We start from the raw sequence: 22,941 nt of genomic DNA on the forward strand, positions 1-22,941 counted from the left end.
TGTAAGCTCATGGCCAGGCATATCTCCCACTCTACCATTACCACCAAGCCAAGGGATCAACCCTGGTTCAATGAAAAGTGCAGGAGGGCATGCCAGGAGCAAAACTAGGCATATCTAAAAATGAGGTGTCAACCTGGTGAAGCTACAACACAGGATCACTTGCATGCCAAACAGCATAAACAACAAGTGGTAGACAAAGCTAAGCGATCCCACAACCAACGGATCAGATCTCAGTTCTGAAGTTCTGCCACATCCAGTCGTGAATGGTGGTCAACAAACAAACAACTCACTGGAGGAGGAGGCTCCACAAATATCCCCATCTTATATCATGGAGGAGCCCAGCACATCGGTGCAAAAGATAAGGCTGAAGTATTCACAACAATCTTCAGCCAGAATTGCAGAGTGGATGATCCAACTCAGCCTCCTCCAGAGGTCTCCAGCATCACAGGTACCTGCCTTCAGCCAATTCAAATCAGTCCTCATCGCATCAAGAAATGGTTGAAGGCACTGGATACTGCAAAGGATATGGACTCTGACAATATTTAAGCAATGGCACTGAAGACTTGTGCTCCAGAATTTGCTTCGTCCCGAGGCAAGCTGTTCCAGCACAGCTACAACATTGGCATCTATCCAGCAATGTGGAAAATTGCGCAGTTATATCATGTACTCAAAAAGCAGGACAAAACCAACATGGCCAAATACCGCCCCAATATCTACTCTCAATCATCAGTACAATGTTGGAAGAGGTCATCAACAGTGCTATAAAGTGGCACTTGCTTAGCAATAATGTGCTCCCTGACGCTCAATTTGGCTTCCGCCAGGGTCATTCAGCTCCTGACCTCATTACAGCCTTGGTTGAAACATGGGTAAAAGAGCTGAATTGCCGAGGTGAAGTAAGAATGACTGCCCTTGACATCAAGGCCACATTTGACTGAGTGTGGCATCAAGGACCCCTGCAAAACTGGAGTCAGTGGGAATCAGGCGAAAAACTCTCCGCTGGTTGGAGTCATGCCTAGCACAAAGGAAGATGGTTCTGGTTGTTGGAGGTCAATTATTGCATTTCCGGGATTTCACTGCAAGAATTCCTCAGGATAGTGTCCTAGGCCCAAACATCTTCAGCTGCTTCATCAATGACCTTCCTTGCATCATATATTCAGAAGTGGGGATATTTCTGATGATTGCACATGTCCAGCACCTTCGTAACTTCTCAGGCGCTGAAGCAAATGCAGCAAGCAAATGTCCAAATACTGCAACACCTGGACAATATTGAGGCTTGGGCTGACAAGTGGCAAGTAACATTTGCGCCACACAAGTGTCAAGCAATGACCATCCCCAACAAGAGCGAATCTAACCGCCGCCCCTTGATATACAATGACATTACCATCGCTGAACCCCCCACTGTCTACATCCTGGGTTAAAGATTGACCAGAAACTGAACTGGACTAGACATATAAATACTGTGGTTACAAGAACAGGTCAGGCTAAGAATCCTGCGGCGAGTAACTCACTTCCTGACTCCCGAAAGACTGTCCACCATATACAAGGCACAAGTTAGGAGTGTGATGGAATACTCTCCACTTGCCTGGATGAATGCAGCTCCAACAAAACTCAGGAAGCTTGACAGCATCCTGGACAAAGCAGACCATTTGTTTGGCACCCTATCTACAAACAATCACTACATCCACCACCGACACACAGTAGCAGCAGTGTGTAACATCCTCAAGATGCACTGCAGACAAACACCAAGGCTCCTTAGGCAGCACCTTCCAAACCCACGACTGCTGCCATCTAGAAGGACAAGAGCAGCAGATAGTGGGAAGACCACCACCTGGAAGTTGCCCTCCAAGCCACTCACCACTCTGACTTGGAAATATATCACCTTCCCTTGACTGTCACTGGATCAATATCCTGTAACTCCCTCCCTAACAGCACTGTGGCTGTACCTACACCACAGGGGCTTCAGAAATTCTGGAAGGCAGCTCACCACCACCTGCTCAATGACAAATAGGGATGGACAATAAATGTTGGCCCAGCCAGCGATGCCCGGGTCCCGTAAAGGAAGAATTAAAAAAAACCTCTCATGGGTGAACCTGGAATTATGCTCCTGGAATTAGGGGGGCACCGTTTAAAAAATAATGGGTCTCCCATTTCAGATCCAGATGAGGAGGAATTTCTTCTCTTAGAGTAATGTTAGTATTTGGACTTCTCTTCCCAGCAAGCAGTGGAGGCTGAATCTTCGAATATATTCAAGGCTGAGTTAGACAGACTTTTGATTGACAAGGGAATCAAGGATTATGGGGAACAGGGAGGTAAATCGAGTTAAGGCCACAATCAGGTCAGCCATCACTTCATTGAACGGTGGAGCAGGCTCAGTTGGCTGAATGGCCTTCTCCTGTTCCTATTTATTATCTGATGATTGCTCAGTGTTCCTTTCGCAACTCCTCAAAAATAATGAAAGTCCATTCCTACATGATGGTAGACCTGGACACAGAAAGCATAGAAGGAGGCCATTCGACTCCATTGTGTCTGCACCGGCTCTCTGAGCATTTTAACTTCGTGCCAATCTCCTGCCTTTTCCCTATAACCCTGCGCATTGTTTCTATTTAGATATTCATCCAATGCCCTTTTTAATGCCTCAATTAAACCTGCAACCACACTTCCAGGCAGTGTATTGCAAACCCTAACTGCTCGCTGTGTTTAAAAAAAATGTTTTCTCACCTCGCATTTGCTTATTTAGCAAAACACTTCAAAACTGTGCCCTCTGGTTCCCGATCTGTTTATGAGTGGGCACAGTTTGTTCCTATCTACTCTGTCCAGACCCCTCATGATTTTGAAAACTTCTATCAAGCCTCCTCTTAGCCTTCTCTCCAAGGAAAACAGTCCCAACGTCTTCAACCTTTCCTCCTAACCTGGAGTGTCTCATCCCTGAAACCATCCTTGTAAACCTCTTCTGTACCCTCTCCAATGCGTTCACATCCTTCCTATAGTGTGGCGCCCAGAAATGTACACAATACTCCAGGTGATGTCTAACTAGTGTCTTACATAAGTTCATCGTAACCTCCCTGCTCTTATACACTACACCCTATTAATGAAGCCTAGAATACTGTATGCTTTAGAAACAGCTCTCTCTCCCTGTCCTGCCACCTTTAATGACTTATGTACATATGCACCCAGGCCTGTCTGCTCCTGCAAACCCTTTTGAATATTATCCTTTATTTTATACTGTTTCTCCATGTCCTTTGTACCAAAGTGTATCATCTTGCACTTCTCCGCATTGAACTTCATCTGCCACCTATCTGCCCACTCGAAAAATTTGTCAATGTCCTTCTGAAGTTCTACACTGTCCTCCTCACAGTTTACAATTCTCTTAAGTTTTGTGTCATCTGCATATTTTGAAATTGTCCCCTGCACACCAAGATCTAGATCATTTATATATATATATCAGGAAAAGCAAGGGTTACCAATACCTACCCCTGGGGAACTCCTCCACAAGGCTTCACAAACCGAAAAATACCCAAAAACTATTACTCTCTGTTTCCTATCCCTCAGCCAATTTTGTAGCCAAGTTACTACCGTCATTTTTATTCCACGACCTATAACTTTCCTCGCAGGTCTGTTGTGTGGCATTGTATCGAACAGCTTTTGAAAGCCCATATATACCACATCAATGGCCTAGCCCTCATCAACCATCTCTGCTACCTCTTCAACAAACTGCAGCAAATTAGTTAGAAATGATTTAACAAGTCAATGCTGACGCTTCCGAATGAATCCACATTTGTACATGTAACTATTCGCCCTATGCGAATAATGGTTCCTAGAAGTTTCTCGACCACTGAAGTTAAACTGACTAGTCTTTAATTGCAAGGCAGACATTTACAACCTTTTTTGAACAAGGGCTTAATGTTTGCAATTCTTCAGTCCTCTGGCACCTCTCCCGAATCCAGCGAAAATTGAAAGATTATTGCCAGTGCCTCTGCAATTTCCACTATCACTTCCTTCAATGTTATTGGATGCATCTCATCCGGTCCCCGGTGCCTTATCAATTTTGTACCGACAGCTTATCGAATACTTCCTCCTTATCAATTTTAAACCCTTCTAGTGACTGAGTTTCATCTTCTGTCATTATGGCCTGGGCAGCATCTGCCTTGTAAGTGAAGACAGATGCAAAGTATTCATTTAACACCTCAGCCATGCCTCTTGCCTCTTGTGTGACCCCTCTTTTTGGCCCCGAATGGCCCTACTCCTCCTTTGGCCACCTTTTTTCTATTTATATGCTTATAGAATACTTTGGAATTTCCTTTTCTGTTAGCTGCCAGTCTTTTTTTCATAATCCTTCTTTGCTTCTCGTATTTGCTTTTTCATATCCCTTCTGAAACTTCTGTATTCAACTTGGTTCACAATTGTAATTGCTACCTGACACTTTTTCTTCTTTAACCCAATTTGTATCTCTGCCACATTCATGCCTACAAGAGCCAAGCAATGACCATCTTCAAGAAGAAAAAGTCTAACCACCTCCCATTGACATTGAATAGCAATGCCATTGCTGAATCATCAATCAGCCACACCCTGCGGCTTAGCAAGAACTAGAAACTTACCTGGACCAGCTACCTTATTAATGTAGCTACAGCAGCCAGTTTAAGGCTGGTCATTCAGCATTGACTATATCACCTCGTGTCTCCAGGAATCTTGCCATCATCTAGAAAGCACAAGTCAGCAGTGTGCTGAGGGACTTGCCTGGCCAAATGAAGCTTCAACAACACTGGAGAAACTCAGCACACTCCCGGATAAAGTAACTTCCTTGATCGGCAACTGATCCCTGACAACTTGACTCTTTCCACCTCCAGTGCACTGTGGCCTTAGTGTGTACCACTTGCAAAAACAACCGCAGCAGACACTTGGGATCACTCTCACCTGCAATTTCCTTTCTCAGTCACACACATTCCTGACTTGGAAATATTTGTTGTTCCTTCACAGTCGCTGTGTCAAATACCTGGAATTCCCTCCCGAACAGCATTGTGGGTATTTCCTCAGCACAGGGACTTCACCTATGGCTCATTTGTCCATCCCAAGTTGCCCTTGAAAAGGTGATGCCGACATGTCTTTCATGCTGCCGGATGATGAAAGCAATCCAAAAACGCTGATAGTCAGTTCTAGGATTGATGATAAGGAATGGTGATCTATGTCTAAGTCAGGATAGTTTGTGTCTTGGATATGGTAATGTACGTGTGCATCTGCTGCAGTTACCCACATGGATGCTGTAGGTGTGGGTTTGCATGGTGCTGTCAAAGATTCTGTGGAATTTTACTGCAGTTCATTCTGTAGATGCACACGATGGCTGCACTCTGTGGTGGAGACAATGAATGGTTAAGCTGGTGGATAGGCTGTTCATGAAGTGGATTTGTTTTGTCATGGGTGATGTAGATTTTCTTCAGTGTCACTGCTGCAAGCTTCTATGCTACTAGAGAATATTCCATCACACACTGGGCAATGCTGTGGAGAAGCTTTGGGGAGTCAGGAGATGAGCCCTGAGCCCACAGAATACCCAGCCTCTGGTCTGCTCTTGTAACTCCAGCATTTATGCGGTTGCAGCAGCTAACTTTCTGGCTAATGATGGCTCCAAGAAGTTGATAGAAGGTGATATCATTGGAAGGAATTGCATTGAATTAAAAATGGAGCTGCAAAGACTCTTATTGGAGAAGATCATTGCCCAACATTTATGTGACTTGTGTGGTACGAGTATTAGATGGTGTCTGGGTCTTGTTGTAAGCTGGCCTGAATTGCTTCATTATCTGAGGATTTGTGGATGGAGCTGAAAACTGTGTAACAATCAGCAAATATCCCCACTTCTGACTTTATGGCGAAGGGAAAGTCATTGAAGAATCACGTGAAGATGGTTAGGCCTAAGTCACTGTCCTTGAGGAACTCCTGCAGCAATGTCCTGGAGCTGAGATTGCACACAGTGAAACCCATGCTGGATCTGATACACTGTGAAACCCTGTACACATCTGGCAGGATCCTGATGCACAGTGAAGGCACGTACACACCTGACAGGATCCTGATATATTGTGAAGCCAAGTACATACCTGGCATTATAGGGTTCAGGATCCTGTTTAATCTCCAGCAGACCTCTTAGGAGCTTTAAGCCAATAAAACTTGTTTGTGGAGCATGTTTGCTGGCCTAGGATTTCTGACAATATCTGTGTTGATTATTGAACTGCTGGAGTGTAATGATAATGTGAGGCTAGAAGTGAAGGAAACAAAATTTCAGAATTGAGCTTTGAGGTTTTAGTACTCTCCCGCATGATCAGATTAATGCAGAAGAAAAATTCTAGGCTTGGTTCTAAACAGTTGGATTTTTAACACTGCACAGCTAAAATGGTTGGAGCAGGAAGCCCATATCTTTTTTTTTGCGGTGGTTAAAGTTGCTCAGCTAGAATGACTGAACGGTGTCTGCTCACACACAGAATAACAACATTCCAAGCAAGTATTGTCTTGCCTACCAGCTAGGTGTGGGTAAATTGCTGTAAGTCACCTGACAGCGGAAGAGGTTCCGAAATGATGCCAGAAAGCACATTGCTCTGGCCTGTCTCCATATTCATTACAAAAAAACAACATAATTATTTCACCTCATAGATTCATTGGTACAACTTCTGGGAAGATCATAAATGCACGATTTCAGAATCTTTATGATTAAAATCTCCCAATGGAGAACCTTTTATTTAGAGTGTTTGATCAATTCTGAATTAAAACCACCATTTATTTTCAGAGATTTACTGTTTAACGTGACTAAACACAGGGTGGCGAATTTGGTGTGCTTTTACTAAACTATATTTTAGAAAGTTTTCTCCCTTGAAGTGATTAACTGACCTTCACTGTCCTGGAAGTCTGTGCAGTTCACAAAAGTTATTCCTCAGCCTTAAGTAAAAAACACCAATGACACCTGGTTAAAGGGTATTTTCATAACATACAGTGCTGAAGTGATTCTCCAGAAACTCCAGTTAAACTTCAGATATTCAAAATGCTGCAATTCATTATTTATTCCATGTTTAAAAGTAGGAACATATGAACAAGAAGTAGCCATTCAGGCCCTCAATACCATTCCTCCATTTAATAAAATTTTGCCTAATCTGTATATTCTCTCCAGCCACCAGCTACGTGACATAGAAAGGGAAACAGTTGACTCCCTGTAATCAAAGTTCAGGAGATTGGAGGTAAGTTAGAAAGCAGGGACTCAACACATTAATCTCTGCATTACTTACCGGGGTGGGGAGGTGGGGACATCGTGGTAATGTAACTGGACAAGTCATCTGCCCAAGTTAATGCTGTGGGAACAGGGGGTCAAATCCCACCACAACAGCTGGTGGAATGTAAGTTCACTCAATAAAATCTGGAATTAAAGGCTAGCTTAATGGAACCAATCTGGTACACAACTGCCCTTTAGATAATTAAATCTGCTGTCCTGACCCTACATGTCACTCACAGGCCCACTGCAATGCCCTTTGAAACAGCCCAGCAGCCACTCAGTTATTAAAAACCGCTACGAAGTCTATAAAGGAATGAAAATTGACGGACCACCCGGCATCTGCCTGAGTACTGGAAAGGACAATGGCAAACTCAGCCCTGTCGGTCCTACAAAGTTCTCCTTCGTAATATCTGGGGGCTTGGGCCAAAATTAGGAGAGCTGTTTCACAGACTAATCAAGCAACAGCCTGATGTAGTTTTACTGATGGAGTCAGACCATACAGACAATACACCAGGCACCACCATCACCGTCCTTGGGCCTGCTCTGATGGTGGGACAGAAGTGGCGGCACATTCAAACATACATATGGGGTATATAGTCGGGAGGGAATTACCTGGGCATCCGCAATATTACCTGGACCCCATGAAGGCTCATGGCATCAGGTAAAACGTGAGCAAGGAAACTTCGTGCTGATTACCACGCCCCCAACCACCCCCTCCCCACTTCCGCTGATGAATCACCTCTCCTATATCTTGAACGCCACTTGGAGGAAGTACTGAGGGTGGCAAGGGCACAGAATGCACTCTTGGTGGGGGACTTCAATGTTCCTCACCGAGAGTGGCTTGGTAGCTCAACTACAGACCGAGCTGCTTGAGTCCTAAAGAACACAGCTGTTAAACTGGTGCTAAATGGGATAGATTTCGAACACATCCAGCAACACAAGAGTGGGCAACCATGAGGCGCTGTGATCCATCACCAGCAGCAGAACTGTACTCAACTACAATCTGTAACTTCATGGCATGGCATATCTCCACTCTCACATTACTATTAAGCCAGGGGATCAACCCTGGTTCAATGAAGGGTGCAGGAGGGCATTCCAGGAGCACCACCAAGCATACCTAAAAATGAGGTGTCACCCTAGTGAAGGTACAACACAGGACTACTTGTCTAACAGCAGAAGTAGCATGTGATAGAGCTAAATGATCCAACAACCAATGGGTCAGCTCTAACCTCTGCAGTCCTGCCACATCCAGTCATGAATGGTGGACAATTAAACTAATAACTGAAGGAGCAAGCTCCACAAATATCCCCATTCTCAATGATGGGGGAGCCCAGCACAAAAAACAAGGCTAAAACATTTGCAGCCATCTTCAGCCAGAAGTGCTGAGTGGATGACCCATCCTGGCCTCTTCCAGAGGTCCTCAGCATCAGAGGTGCCAGTCCTAAGCAAATTTGATTCACTCCACTGATTTCAGGAAACAGCTAAAAGCACTGGATACTGCAAAGGCTTTAGGCCCTGACAACATTCCAGCAATAGTAACTGAAGACTTGTACTCCAGAACTAGCCACACCCCAAGCCAAGCTGTACCAGTGCTGTTACAACACTGATATCTACCTGGCAATGTGGAAAATTCCCCAGATATGGCCTGTTCACAAAAATCACAGTGTATCAGGATCCTGCCAGGCGTGTAAGGGGTTTCACAGTGTATCAGGATTGCGACAGGTGTGTATGCAGCTTTGCAGTGTGTCAGGATCCTGCCAGATATGCACGTGTTTCACAGCGTATCAGGACCCTACCAGATGTGTAGAGGGTTTAACAGAGTTTCAGGGTCCTTCCAGGTGTGCACGGGTTTCACAGTGCATAACTTCAGCCGCAGGAAATTGCTGCAGGAGTTCCTCAAGACCTAGGCCCATCTTCAGCTGCTACTTCAATGACATTCCCTTCCCTGTAAAGTGAGAAGTGGGTATGTTTGCTGATAGTTGCGCAGTGTTAATTTCTATCCACAAATCCTTAGTTTTTGAAGTTATTCATGTCAGCTTACAGCAAGACCCAGACAACATTTGTTACTCATACCACACAAGTCATGCACATGTTGGGCAATGATCTTGGCCAACAAGAGTCTTCACAGCTCCCTTTGTAATACAGTGGCATTACGGCCACAGATCTCCTCTTCCATCAGCATCCTGGAGGCTACCATTGGCCAGAAATTCAGCTGCTCCAGCCACATAAATCCTGTGGTTATGAGAGCAGGCCAGAGGAAGGACATTCTGTGGCTTTCATGGCTAATCTCCTGACTCCCCAAAGCCTCTACACTGCAAAGCCCAGTGTGTGATAGAATACTCTCCAGTATCATGGAAGCTTTCAGCAGTGACACTGTTGGAAATGTACATCATTCAGCACAAAACAAATCTACTTCTTCAACAGCCATCCACCAAATTAATAATTCATTCCCTCCATTACAGGTACACCATGACTGCAGTGTGTCCTTTCTACAGAATGCACTGCAGTAATATGCCACAGATTCTTTGACAGCACCACCCAAACCTGAAATCTCCGGCATCTTGAAGAATAATGGTAACGGACACACAGCTACATCACCAGGTCAGATGAGAGTGACTGCTCTTGACATCAAGGCAGCATTTAACCGCGTTTGACATCAAGGAGCCCTAGCAAAACGGAAGTCAACGGGAATTAGAGGAAATGTCTCCACTCCTTGGAGTCATGTCTAGCCCAAAGAAAAATGTGGTTGTTCGAGGTCAATCATCTCAGTCCCCATCATTGTTGCAGGAGTTCCTCAAGATATTGTCCTAGATCCAATCATCATCAGCTGTTTCATCAATGACCTTCCCGCCTCATAAAGTCAGAAGTGGGGATGTTTGTGGATGATTTTACAATGTTCAGCACCATTCGTAACTCCTGGATTGGAGGTCCGGGGTGGGGGTTCGGTGGTCGGGGGGTGGGACGGGTGGTGGGGTTGGGGGGTCGGAGGTTTAGGTGTGTTGGAGTTTAGGGTGGGGGTTTATATAGGTCGGCGCTGAGAGGGCTGGAGGGATCAGAGGCTAAGGGAGTGGGGGGCGTGTAGTGTTGCAGGCTGGTGGTTGTTGGAAGGCGGGGTCTGGGGGATCGGAGGTTAGGGAAGGTTTGGGGTGGGGTTATACGAGATCGGGGGAGTGGGGGCGTAACTGGATCCTGATACACTGTGAACCTCCATACATCCCTGGCAAGATCGTGATACGCTGTGAAACCCTGTACACACCTGGCAGGATCCTGATATACTGTGAAACCCCGTACACACCTGGCAAGATCCTGATACACTGTGAAACCCCGTGCACACCTGGCAGGACCATGATACACTGAAACCCCACACACACCTTTTGGGATCCTGATACACTGTGAAACACCGTATACACCTGACAAGATCCTGATACACTGTGAAACCATGTGCACATCTGGCGAGATCCTGATACACTTTGAAACTCAAAACATTTGGCAGGATCCTGATGCACTGTGAATCCCGACACACACCTTGTGGGATCCTGATACACTGGGAAATCCATATATCTGACAGGATCCCGATACACTGTGAAACCCAATACGCACCTGGAAAGACCCTGATACATTGTGAAACCCCATACAAACATTGCAGGAACAATCCTGTTTTAACATAATGGAGTTCCTGTATGGAACATATTTATACAGTTAATATTACCGATTGAGTTTTTGTTGATTATGAGCTTCAAAAGTGAATTATAAATTACAAACATAGGAATTTGGGACAGAAATACGCCATTTTGAAAGGTGCAGCACAACCCACTGAGAAAATAAATTCCTCCTCATTCCTGTCCTAAGAAAGCAACACTTAATTCTAATACAGTGGCCCTTAGTTCTGGACTCACCCACAAGAGGAAACAATCTTTTCCACATCCACTTGTGAAGACCATTCAGGATCTCCTATACCTAAATCAAGTCACCCCTCACTCTTCTAAACTCCAGTGGGAACTTGCCAAGCCTGCCAAACCTATCCTCGTAAGATGACCTGCTCATTTGATGTATCAATCCAGTAAATCTCCTCTGAAACACCTCCAATGCATTTACATGCTTCCTTAAATTAGAAGATCAAAAGTGCACAAAGTATTTTAGATGTGGTCTCACCAATAAGCATATCATCCTTACTTTTTTGTTCCCCTCATAATAAAGGATGGCATTCCATTAGCCTTCTTGATTATGAGCTGTACCTGCAGACTAACTTTTTGTGACTCATGTACAAGAACACCTAGATCTCTCTGCGATCCAGAATTCTGCAGTTGTTCTTCATTTAAGTAATATCCTGCTTTTGTATCCTTTCTGTCAAAGTGAACAACTTCACATTTTGCCACATTATTCTCCATCTGACAGATTTTTGCTGACTGATTCAACTTATCTATATCTGTCTTTGCACACTCCTTATATCTTTTTCACAACATAATTTCCTACCTATATTTGTGACATCTGCAAATTTAGCTACCATGCCTTCACTCCCCTCAACTAAGTCATTGATGTAAATTGTCAAAGTGAGAGGTCCGAGCACAGATTCTTGGAGGACTCCACTCATCACATCTGGCTAGACAAAGACCCATTTATGTACACGTTCTGTTTTCTGCCAGCTAGCCAGCCAATCTTCTGTCCATGCTAACATGTTACCATGTATACTATTAGTTTTTATGTTTTGCAATATCCTTTGATGTAGCACCTTATCAAATGCCTTCTAGAAATCCAAGTACAGCTCCCCTTTATCCACAGCACATGTTACTCCTTGAAAGAACTCTATGGTAAATTTGTTGAACATGATTTTACTTTCACAAAACCATGCTGACTCTCTCCGATTACCTTTACCTTTTCTAAGTGCCCAGCTATAAGCTCTTTAATGATTGATTCTAACACCTTCCCCAGGACAGACATCAAGCAACCTTCCCTATAGTTTCCTATTTTCTGCCTCCCTCCCTTCATGAATAGAGGTGTTATATTTGCTACTTTCCAGTCTGATGGAACCTTCCCACCAATACATCTACTACCTCATTAGCCATCTCTTTTAAGACTTTATGGTGAAGTCCATCAGGACCTGGGGACTTGTCAGCTCATGGCTCCATCAGTTTGTTCAGTACCACTTCCCTAGTAATTGTAATATCACCAGGTTCTCTTCTCCCTTCCACCTCCTGATTTACAGCTATTACTGGAATGTTATTTTTGTATCCTCTAAAGTGAAGACAAGCAAAATGTTTGCTCATTTCATCCGCCATTTCCTCACTAACTACTATTAACTCCCCATCCTCACTCGCTCTACGACAAACACTCACTACTTATTCTTTTCCTTTTAAAATATCTGTAGAAACTCTTCCCATCCGATTTTACATTTCTAGCTAGCAATTGATAAAGTGAAGTGAGAAATGAGAAATGTCAAGCAGAACACCTAGGTCGTGAAACTCTCCTGTAGAATCAAATTAATGTGCAGAAAATCTAGGCACAGGTTTGATAATCTCTGAAGAAGAGTCATACAGACTCGAAATAGTAACAGTTTCTCTCTCCACAGATGCTGCCGACCTGCTGAGTTTTTCCAGCATTTTCTGATTTCATTATTGATAATCTCCATCCCGAACACTACACAAATGAAATGGTTGGAGTGGCCTGGCCATATTTGTACATTGTGGTGAAAACGCAGATCAATAGAAAAGACTGAACCGTGTGTCTCACTCACACATAGAACAACATTCCATGTAAGCGTTGTCTTGCCCAGCAGGCGGGTGCAGGAGAACCGCTGAGACGTGCCTGAATCGATTTAACAGCAAGATTGTTATTTGTGTTTCCATGCTTCACTGTTTAACTCCAACTAAACAAATTACAGAGCGTTTTATATGTTTTTACTTAGCTATATTTTGCAAAATTCAGCCTCTCGAACGGATCACCTGATCTTTACCATCCTAGAATCCTGCAACTCAGCCTTCAATGTTTTAAAAAAACATCACCATCCTGTTTTGAAACAAGTGAGGAATGTTTTTTTACCTGAAATTTGAAACTGATTTCCATTCAAGTAGATGTTCTCAGTCCATTTTTGTCATGTCACATCTCAGCTGAGTAAAAATTGGCCTTACTTTTGGTTTGTCTTCATCCTTTTCCACAACTACGCTGAATCTAACCGAATTCTGATTGTTACCACTAAAATGTTCTCCTACATACCCCTTCCCAGCCTTGATCCCTGAAACTGAGCCGAGAACAGCTCAATCTCTTGTTGGGCTTGCTACAACATGAAAATATTTCTCTTGAATACATTTTAAGAATTCTCGGCACGCCCTTTACCTTTTACACTGAGTTAATGGTTAAAAGTGTTCATCTGTAAAGCTTCATTGAAACATCAGACATTGGCTGCTAGCTGTTTGTCTGAAAGTCCAAACATCAGTGAATTGGTGCAGTTTTTAACATAGTTTCAGATAAAAATGTAGCGATTCACTTGAAGAGATTTCCTCCAATTGAACTGGCTGTGAGACAGTAATTAATAACAAATCGTTATTAACTGTGTTCAAGGAGTTGTTAAACCGGTTTAATTTTGTGTTATTTAACAATGTCTTCCACTCAGCGGGTGGAGACTGAGCCAGAGTCATTTCGGCACAGCAAGATCTATCGAGGGGTGACACAAATCTCACATTACAAAGATCAGCTTCAATTACTAAACTGTGATTCGCTGAAAGGAAACCAGGAACAACTTCGGGATTCGGGGCAATGAGTTTACAAGGACAGCACTGACACGTTCCACACGAAAACAGAGAACCTGCAGATCAAGGTAAGGTTAATGTAACTCCTGTGTCTGTATTCTGTTTCTTTCCTTAATTTTAATTTTTAAAGGCATTTTCCCAGTAAGATTATGTTGCACAGTCTGTTGTAACCACATTTTCCCTGTGGTTATACCCAGCCACTGTCTGCACTGAGAGAGTAATGAAGTGTGATCTGTTTAACAGTGAAGTCCCAGAATCAGCCCACTCCTGTTCGACACCATTCTTGTCATTGTTAAGACAGATGGAGTGTGATGAATGAGAGTTTTCCCACATCCCAGACAGTTCAGACAGGGATGGCCCCTGGACCTTCCTCGATATGGGTTTTACCACAACACATACTGTGTCTTTTGGGGATATTTTCATTTTTGAAATTACAGGGAACCAGGTTGAAGAACTTTGGTGACCTCGACCTACAGAGTTTAGCTGCACGCAACCCCTGCCCCAGTCAATACTCAGCTAATGAAAGCATTCTCAGGTTTTGGCTAAAGGTCAAAACATCAGATGATCACTGTGACTTTTCGTGATCCAAATAGAAATCATATTCAACATTGTACCCGCATGGGCCCAGTTATGCCTGTCTCTTTATGGGGTATGTAGAACATTCCTTGTTCCAGTCCTACTCAGCCCCCTCCCATAACTCTTTCTCCGGTACAGGGATGACTGCTTTGGTGCCGCTTCATTCTCTCATCTGGACCTGGAAAAATTGATTAATTATGCTTCCAATTTCCACTGCTCCATCATTTTCACATGGCCCATCACTGACAATTCCCTCCCCTTCCTTGACCTCTGTCTCAATTTCTGGTGATAGACTGTCCACCAATAGTCATTACAAGCCGACCGACTCAGACAACTACCTCGACTACAGCTCCTCACACCCTGCTTCCTGTAAGGACTCAATGCTATTTTCTCAGTTCCTTCGCCTCCGTCACATCTGTTCTGATGATACCACTTTCTAAAACAGTTCCACAGACGTGTCTTCCTTCTTCCTTAACTGAGGTTTTCCACCCACGGTGGTTGACAGGGCCCTCAACCGTGTCCGGCCCATCTGCTGCGCATCCGCCCTCACACCTTCCTTTCCCTCCCAGAACCATGATAGTGTTCCCTTGTCCTCACTTATCACCCTACCAGCCTCCACATTCAAAGGATCTTCCTCCGCCATTTCTGCCAACTCCATCATGATGACACCACCAAACACAGCTTCCCTTCAACCCCGCCCCCCCTCCCCCCGGTGGTATTCTGCAGGGATCGTTCCCTCCGGGACACCCTGATCCACTCTTCCATTACTCCACACACATCAACCCCCTCCCAGCGTACCTTCCCATGCAACCGCAGAAGGTGCAACACCTGCCCCATTACTTACCCCCTCCTCACTATCCAAGGGCCAAAACACTCCTTTCAAGTGAAGCAGCATTTCACTTGCACTTCCCTCAATTTAGTCTACTGCATTCGCTGGTCCCAATGCAGTCTCCTCCACATTGGAGAGACCAAACACAGACTGGATGACCGCTTTGTGGAACACCTTCGGTCTGTCCACAAGCATGATCCAGACCTCCTTGTCGCTTGCCATTTCAATACACACCCCGGCTCTCATGCCCACATGTCTTTGGCCAGCTGCAATGTTCTAGTGAAGCTCAATGCAAACTGGTGGAACAGCACCTCATCTTCCGATTAGGCATCTTACAGCCTGCCAGACTTAATATTGAGCTCAACAACTTCAGATCCTGAACTCTCTCCTCCGTCCACACCCCCTTTCTGATCCAACCTTTTTCTAATTATTTATATTTTTAAAATATATTTTTTTATTTTCCCAAATATTTCCATTATTTTTAAATGTTTTCCAATCCATTGTTTTATCTCCACCATTTAGCCTATTTTGATCCCTTCCCCCCACCCCACCGCCACTACGGCTACCTGTCACTTGCTCGTCCTGCTTTCTACCCTTCATGTCACCACTAGCACATTTCTTAGCTAATATCACTACCCTCAACACCCCTTTGTCCATTTGTCTATGATATCTTTGGCAATCCATTCTTTGCATCCACCTATCACTGGCCCTCTATCCATCTCTACATTTCCCACCCCCCTCAAACAGCTTATATTTCACATCATTTCTATTTTTGCTCAGTCCTGATGAAGAGTCATACGGACTTGAAACGTTGACTTTATTCCTCTCCGCGGATGCTGTCAGACCTGCTGAGTCTTTCCAGCTACTTCTATTGTGGTTCAACATTGTCTCATTTACTGCATTTACTGAACAGGAAATTATAACCTTCCTCACTAGCCTTAAACTTTCTTTCCAGCTGAATGAGATAAGGACATGTCAAACTGATTCAATCAGTTTTACTGGAAACGCCATTTTTGGATGCAAAAAAATCTGAGCAAAAACCGTCTTTCGACAGATGGTGAAACTCAACCATATGTGTTATAAACAGGCTCAGCTCAGATGATCAGATTGTTATTTTCTCCAAGAAAACCAGGAATTAGCTGAAGTAAATTGACAAAGACAGAATGTTCACTGAGACAGTAAACAAGGGAAGGTGAAGGTAATGTGAATGTGGTTTCTGAACCTGATTATGAGTCTGCATTGATTTTCCCTGCTCCCACTTGAAGCTGTCTTCTCCCCGAGAATTATGTTCCTCAGGTTTCCTGTGGTAAATCCATCCTTTGCTGCTATAACCATTTTGTTTTTTTTTTGCTTTATTCATAAAATAGCTAAAAAAAATTACAAAATATGAAAATGGCCATTACAGAAGGTACAATTATGTTAAAAGTTTCTAAATGGACCATGTTGCGCTCTGAGATGCTTTAATACAATTGTGATACATGTAATATTTACTCTATGCATTTACTGTGAGCCATACAGCCCGAAGAGTTCTATATAATTGCCAGCCCTTTGCTGAACTGTGGCATAAAGGCCTTTGACAGTGCCATTTCCCTATTGCTCCTCCGCCGCGGCTGCGCCAAGCGTCAGTATAACCTGAGCCTTGGAATGCGGTAGTCTGCAACACTCGGTTCAGGACAATTCTTTGCACTGGAAAACCAGCAAGTTTCAGGCAGACAGAAGAGCATCTTTCACTGAGCTGATGATCCTCCAGCTGCAGTTGATGATGGTCTTGGTGTGCGTCACTGGGAACAGCCCGAAAAGCGCAGAGTCCTGTGGCACAGAGCTGCTCGAGGTGAACCTCGAGAGAAGCGACTACATCTCTCTACAAACCTTTTTTTTCCAAATAAACATTCCAGAAGGAGGTGAACAACGGTCTCTTCTCCAAAACAGCCACCCCAAAGACAATGTGCAGAGCGGTTCAGATTCCCAAGCGTATAGAAAAAATCTGAGGATATGGCCTTTCTCAACAGCAGCCTGCTTGTTCGAAAGTCCTGGCGATGAGGCATTCTGCCAAATGACTTTGATAGTCTGCTGAGCAAACCATTGACAGGATCCAACATCTGCTTTTTCCCCACGGCCTCAAAGACATTGCGTGCAGATCACTGCCTCATGAACTTATGGTCAAAGGTGTTTCTTAGCACTACTTTTTTTCTAAGAAGGTTAGGTGGTACAACATGGCCCAACTACTTGGAGTGTTGCGCAGCAGCGTGGCCAGAACCATCTTTCTTAACGCCAGGGACAGGTAGACTCTCAGCACGCAGTGACATTTGACACTGGCATTCTGAGGGTCTATGCGCAGCTTGATAAAGCCGCACAGAAAGGTGGCCATCAGGGTGTGGACGGCGTTGGGAAGGTTTATTCGCGGCTTATCTCGAGGTCTGTACATCATGTCAGTGTGAACACAGTCCATTTTCGATCTTCAGGTGAATTGGAAGATGGCTCAGGTGATCGCCATAGCGCAGTAGTGAGGAATGGGCCAGACTAGTGCCATGTACAGCAACACCGAGAGTGCTTCACCCCTGATGATCAGGTTCTTACACTCAGTGGAGAGGGAGCGTTGCTCCCACATGACCAGTTTTTTTTTGACCATAGCGACTCACTCCCCCTAGTTTCTAGTGCATGCCCCATCCCTCCGAACCATATCCTCAGCATCTTCAAGCAATCTGACCTGACTGTGAAGGGGGTCAAAGGATCGGCTGGCCCAATTCCCAATGAGCATGGTCACATCATTTCTATGATTTACCTTGGCTCCTAAGCCAGTTCGAACTGGTCTCAGACGTTCATCAGCATGCACACCAACAGCGGTTCCAAGCAGAAGGCGGCAACATCATCCATGTACACGGAGGCTTTGACATGAGTTTCTCCACTACCTGGGATTGTCACCCCTCTTATGCCTACATCCTTTCTGATGGATTCAGCAAAAGGTTCTTTGCAACATTCAAGCAGGACGGGGGAGAGGGGGTAGCTCGGCCTGACTCCAGATTTAATTGAAAAGCTTTCCTATTCCCATTCATTGATTGAAACTGTACTATTGATGTTTCTATAGAGCAGTTGGATCCTGTTGAAAATTCCCTCCCCAAACCCCATTTTGGGGAGCATATCCATCATAGCCATTGTCTAACTGTACTCTCGGATTGTGAGCGAGAAATGGTCTGTCCTGGGACACCACCCAGCTCAGCCTGTTTCTGTTCTCCACCATTCCTCTCATTTTGAATAAGAGGTAACAGATTAACCAAGGACAGGAATGCAGATTTCCACTAATCGTAGACAGTTTAGGCAGACAGTGATGAGATTGTCGAAGTAGTTTCGTGGAGCACAATGTGAGATAATACACTTTGGATTTAAAAGTTACAGGTTGGAATACAGTGAGTCGGGAATTAGTGGTAGACGGTCAAGCTGAGATTGATTGTTGAAACAGAATCAGTAAATGTTAGATTCAAGTTTGAAAAAGTTCTCACAGGCCGACTGCAATTAATTTAGTTGGAACTCAATGTGTGCAGCTTTGCATTCCTGTTCCAGGTACCCTAGTGGCTCCCGGAGGAGTCGAGCTGTAATTTATTAGGTGAACGGCTGAGCTGAAGGGACTGAGCCATGACACAAGACTAGCTTAACGTGTTATATTTCTGAGGATAAATCAGTATGGGGTCTAATTTAACATTCTCCCCCTTTTTCCCGATCTACTGTGATTGTTAATGCATTCTTTGTAAAATCCTATCAATTACGTTCATTAAAATGATAAAAACCCCGATTAAAATATGATGGAAACAAAGCTCTGTCAGTGTTATAAAGGATTGTGCGATTATAGAATTACTGCTCGCGCAGGATACATGACGCATTAATTCAGGTGTCGGAAAGAGGGAAAATTTTTTGGGTTCAGCAGCTCATGACACCGGGATGGGATGGGTGGGAGAGCTGCTTGAGAAAATACCCAGCAACTTCTAAGGGAAACTAGATAAACACTGGAAGATAAGGCTTGATGAGAGGAAAAGACAAAGTGAAATAATGCTAACCTTATTGATGCAAAGAATAAGTCCAGATATGATCGCCTGATGGTTGACATTCATGCCAGCAAAGAATATCTTGGATGAGGCAACAATGGGCCAGTGACGGTAGGAGCACCATTGTTCTAAGTCAGAATGTGATTATCTTCACGTTGAAATCAGAGAATGGAAAGTATGGTGCTTAGCACGCACTTCCTCATAGGAGGGTGCAGCCAGTGAGGTCAGGCAATGTATGTAACCCAGGGAATATGGAGCCAGTGAGATCAGATAATGTGCAACACAGGAAGGATACAGCCAGTTAGATCAGACAGTGTGTAACCTGCGAAGGAAGGAGCCAGTGAAATCAGACAGTGTGTAAACCAGGGTTGATGGAACCAGTTAGATCGGACCGTGTGCAACTGGAGGATAATTCATCCAGTGAGATCGGACAGTGTGCAATTCGGGGAGAATGGAGCCAGTGAGATCAGACAGTGTGTAATCCAGGGAGGATGGAGCCAGTGAGATCACACAGTGTGTAACCCGGGGAGGATGGAATCAGTGAGATGGCACAGTGTGTAATTAGGGGAGGATGGAGCCAGTTAGTTCAGACAGTGTGTAACCCGGGGAGGAGGGAGTCAGTGAGATCAAACAATGTATAATCCGGGGAGGATGGACCCAGTGAGATCAGACAGTGTGTAATCCGGGGAGGATGGAACCAATGACATCGGATTGTGCATAACGGGGGGAAGTCAATGCGGCAATTACCTTGTTAAAGACAATTGCTAGTTAAACAGATGACGGTCATTGGTTATCCCATCTGAATAGAATAAAAACATACATCTCGAACATTTTATGTGGAAGCTACTTGGAAGTCAGTCGTCCTGAGGAGTTGCCTTGAAAATAAACCACCTTGAACCAAAAGACCAGCCTGGATTCATTCTTCCATTACTACCTCTTATTGTGAGTAACGTGGTAGGAGATGATAAACTTAAAGCTTTGCTGATTGATTGCTGTATATGAAGATTTTTATCTCAATCCTCTGAGGAAAAAGAAGTGTACTGTTGCTGACAATTTAATTTGTGAAATGACATAAGGACGGTGCAAAATCGCAAGCTTTGACTATCCACCAGTTTTTCTGATTCTGAACCTTATTAGCAATGGAAGGCTGAAGTTGAAATGTGGACCTGGGTTACTTCCATACCACGGAATAAGCAAGGTATGGCTTTGGCGTTATCATTACCAGCCAAAAGTAAGATAAGGAGTAAGGTATTGTAAGAGCGGAAAGCGGATGTTTTGGACCATGAAGAGGGATTGAAACTTCTGTTGCAATTTTTGGATACGTTTTACAAAAAGGATGTGTTATTGGAAGCGTATGAAGCTTGGACGATCTTTGATAGGTTTAGAAAATCAGATAATCAGTCCATGGAAGAGCATATCACGGATTTTGATAAACGGTACAGGAGACTACAGAGATTTGAACTTAAAATTCCGGAATCGGTATTGGCATTTAAATTACAGTACTGTGCTCGCATTTCCCACGCTGATAGTGTTTTAGTACATACAGGGGCTCAATTCCTTGGCAAAAAACCTCTCCTAGATCAACCGGCTGCTGCCCTGAAAAAATTTCTGGGTAAACTGGCGTTCCATGCCACTTTCTTAACTGCGAACAACTGTGCTGTGAAAAAAAGGATAGAGGATTCAATGGTGGCTGAATTTCGAGGTCGACCAAATATTAGACGAAAATTTCAATACAAAGATGGCGTTAATGACAAGAGGCCTGAAAATTGTTGCAACCCTCGCCAATTTGCCTGGGACAGTGACCATAGGCATTTAAACCAAAAAAAAATGCTTGGGAATGGTTAATCAGTGTTTTTGGTGTGATTCCCAGTATCACTAAGCGATGAGCTGCCCACAGCTAAGGAATCATGTATTTTAGTGATCCACAGGACGGATTCATCTGAAACTGAAAACGATGATGGTGACTGCCATGATGGTATTGTATTAATCACTGAGAGTTTGAATCCGGTAATGAGTATCTTGCTGGTTGATTCCTTCAACTTCGCAGTTCTGGACAGTGGTTGCAATTCTACTTTGTGTGGCAAGGACTGGCTTGACTGCTATCTGGGGTCTCTCGATGGGGCAGACCGGCGGAAGGCCAATGAGTATGAATGTTAGACTTGCTTCACGTTTGGAGATGACAATACATTAACATCCTCCAAACGAGTGATCATCCCATGTAAGATAGCAGGGATCAATCTGTTTACCAGTTTCGAGTGAGATACCACTATTGTTGCGTCGATCCGCGATGAAGAAGGCTCAGATGATGCTAGATATGAAGAATAAAGAGCAATCGTGTTTGGAAAAAAACTTGAATCAACATTTTACTCGGTCAGGCCATTACTGCTGGCCACTAAGGAAGCCAGAGATTTCTCATTAAGAAGTTCATGAACTTGTTAACTGTTGAGAATAAGAATTTGGTGGACAAAAAGAAGATCATTTGGAAATTTAACATCCAGAACCACAGAAGCTGAAGACTCTAGTTTGAGATGCGAGAGTGGTCAATAAAAGATACGATGACCTTATTGAACAAATCACTGCTCAGTGTGAAATTTGCCTTAAGTATCGCAAGACGCCACCTTTTGTGAGCTTTCCACCAGCCAGGGTGTTTAACGATGCAGTGGCAGTGGACTTGAAAGTTTGGGACAAGGATAGGGGTACTTTTTTTACTACACTTCATAGATATGGCAACCAGATTTAGCCTATCCACTGTGATACATAGTAAAGACAAAAAAAACATTGTCGACAAGGTCATGGAGTAATGGTTAAGAACAGGATTAGGAACGCCAACTAAGCTCCTCACAGATAATGGCCGGGAAATCGCCCAGGATGAATTTCGAGATATGTGTGAAAACTTAAACATCATAGTTACGCACAATGCAGCTGAGCGCCCGTTGAGTAATGGTCTTTTCGAAAAAACCATGTGCTAATAGATGACATGTTACATAAAATATTGGCTGATGAACCAGATGGTAAAGTGCAAATGGCACTAGCATGGGTGGTGCACTCGAAGAACTCTCTGAAAATGGTTGGAGGGTATACTCCTTACCAGTTGGTGTACGGAAGAAATCCAAAGTTGCCGTCGGTGTTATTTGGTGCTCCCCTTGCTCTAGAAGGGACTAGCATTAGCTCCACCTTTTCTGCTCATCTGAATGCTTTGCATGCGGTCAGAAAAGCTTTCATTAAAGCTGAGGTTTCAGAGAAAATTCAGCGAGCCCTACGGCACTGCATAAGACCATCAGCAATACAGTTTAGACAAGGAGACTTGGTAAATTATAAAAGGGAAGGCCAGAAAAAGTGCAAAGGACCTGGCAAGATAATAGGGGGTGATGGGAAAGTGCTAATTGTCCAACACGGCAATCAACCTGTTAGGGTACATTCTTCACGGTTAATTGGTACTGACTATACCTCTACAGGTTCTGAACAGGACATAGAATGCGAGGAGGCACAAAGCACTTCAAATACAGGTACAGA

At 44.0% G+C, this 22,941-nt stretch overlaps 1 long non-coding RNA gene across 1 annotated transcript in view; it reads left to right on the top strand.

The window, feature by feature from the left end:
- LOC144672022 (uncharacterized) overlaps window positions 1–22,941 on the top strand; it is a 37,854-nt gene that overhangs the window by 7,616 nt on the left and 7,297 nt on the right. The window contains exon 2 of the long non-coding RNA XR_013574057.1: window positions 13,851–14,054. This is a non-coding gene — a long non-coding RNA (uncharacterized LOC144672022). The remainder of the gene's footprint in view (window positions 1–13,850; window positions 14,055–22,941) is intronic.

The sequence above is a fragment of the Cetorhinus maximus genome, chromosome 35 (assembly GCF_964194155.1).
Source record: "Cetorhinus maximus chromosome 35, sCetMax3.hap1.1, whole genome shotgun sequence".
NCBI classification, from domain to species: Eukaryota; Metazoa; Chordata; class Chondrichthyes; order Lamniformes; family Cetorhinidae; genus Cetorhinus; species Cetorhinus maximus.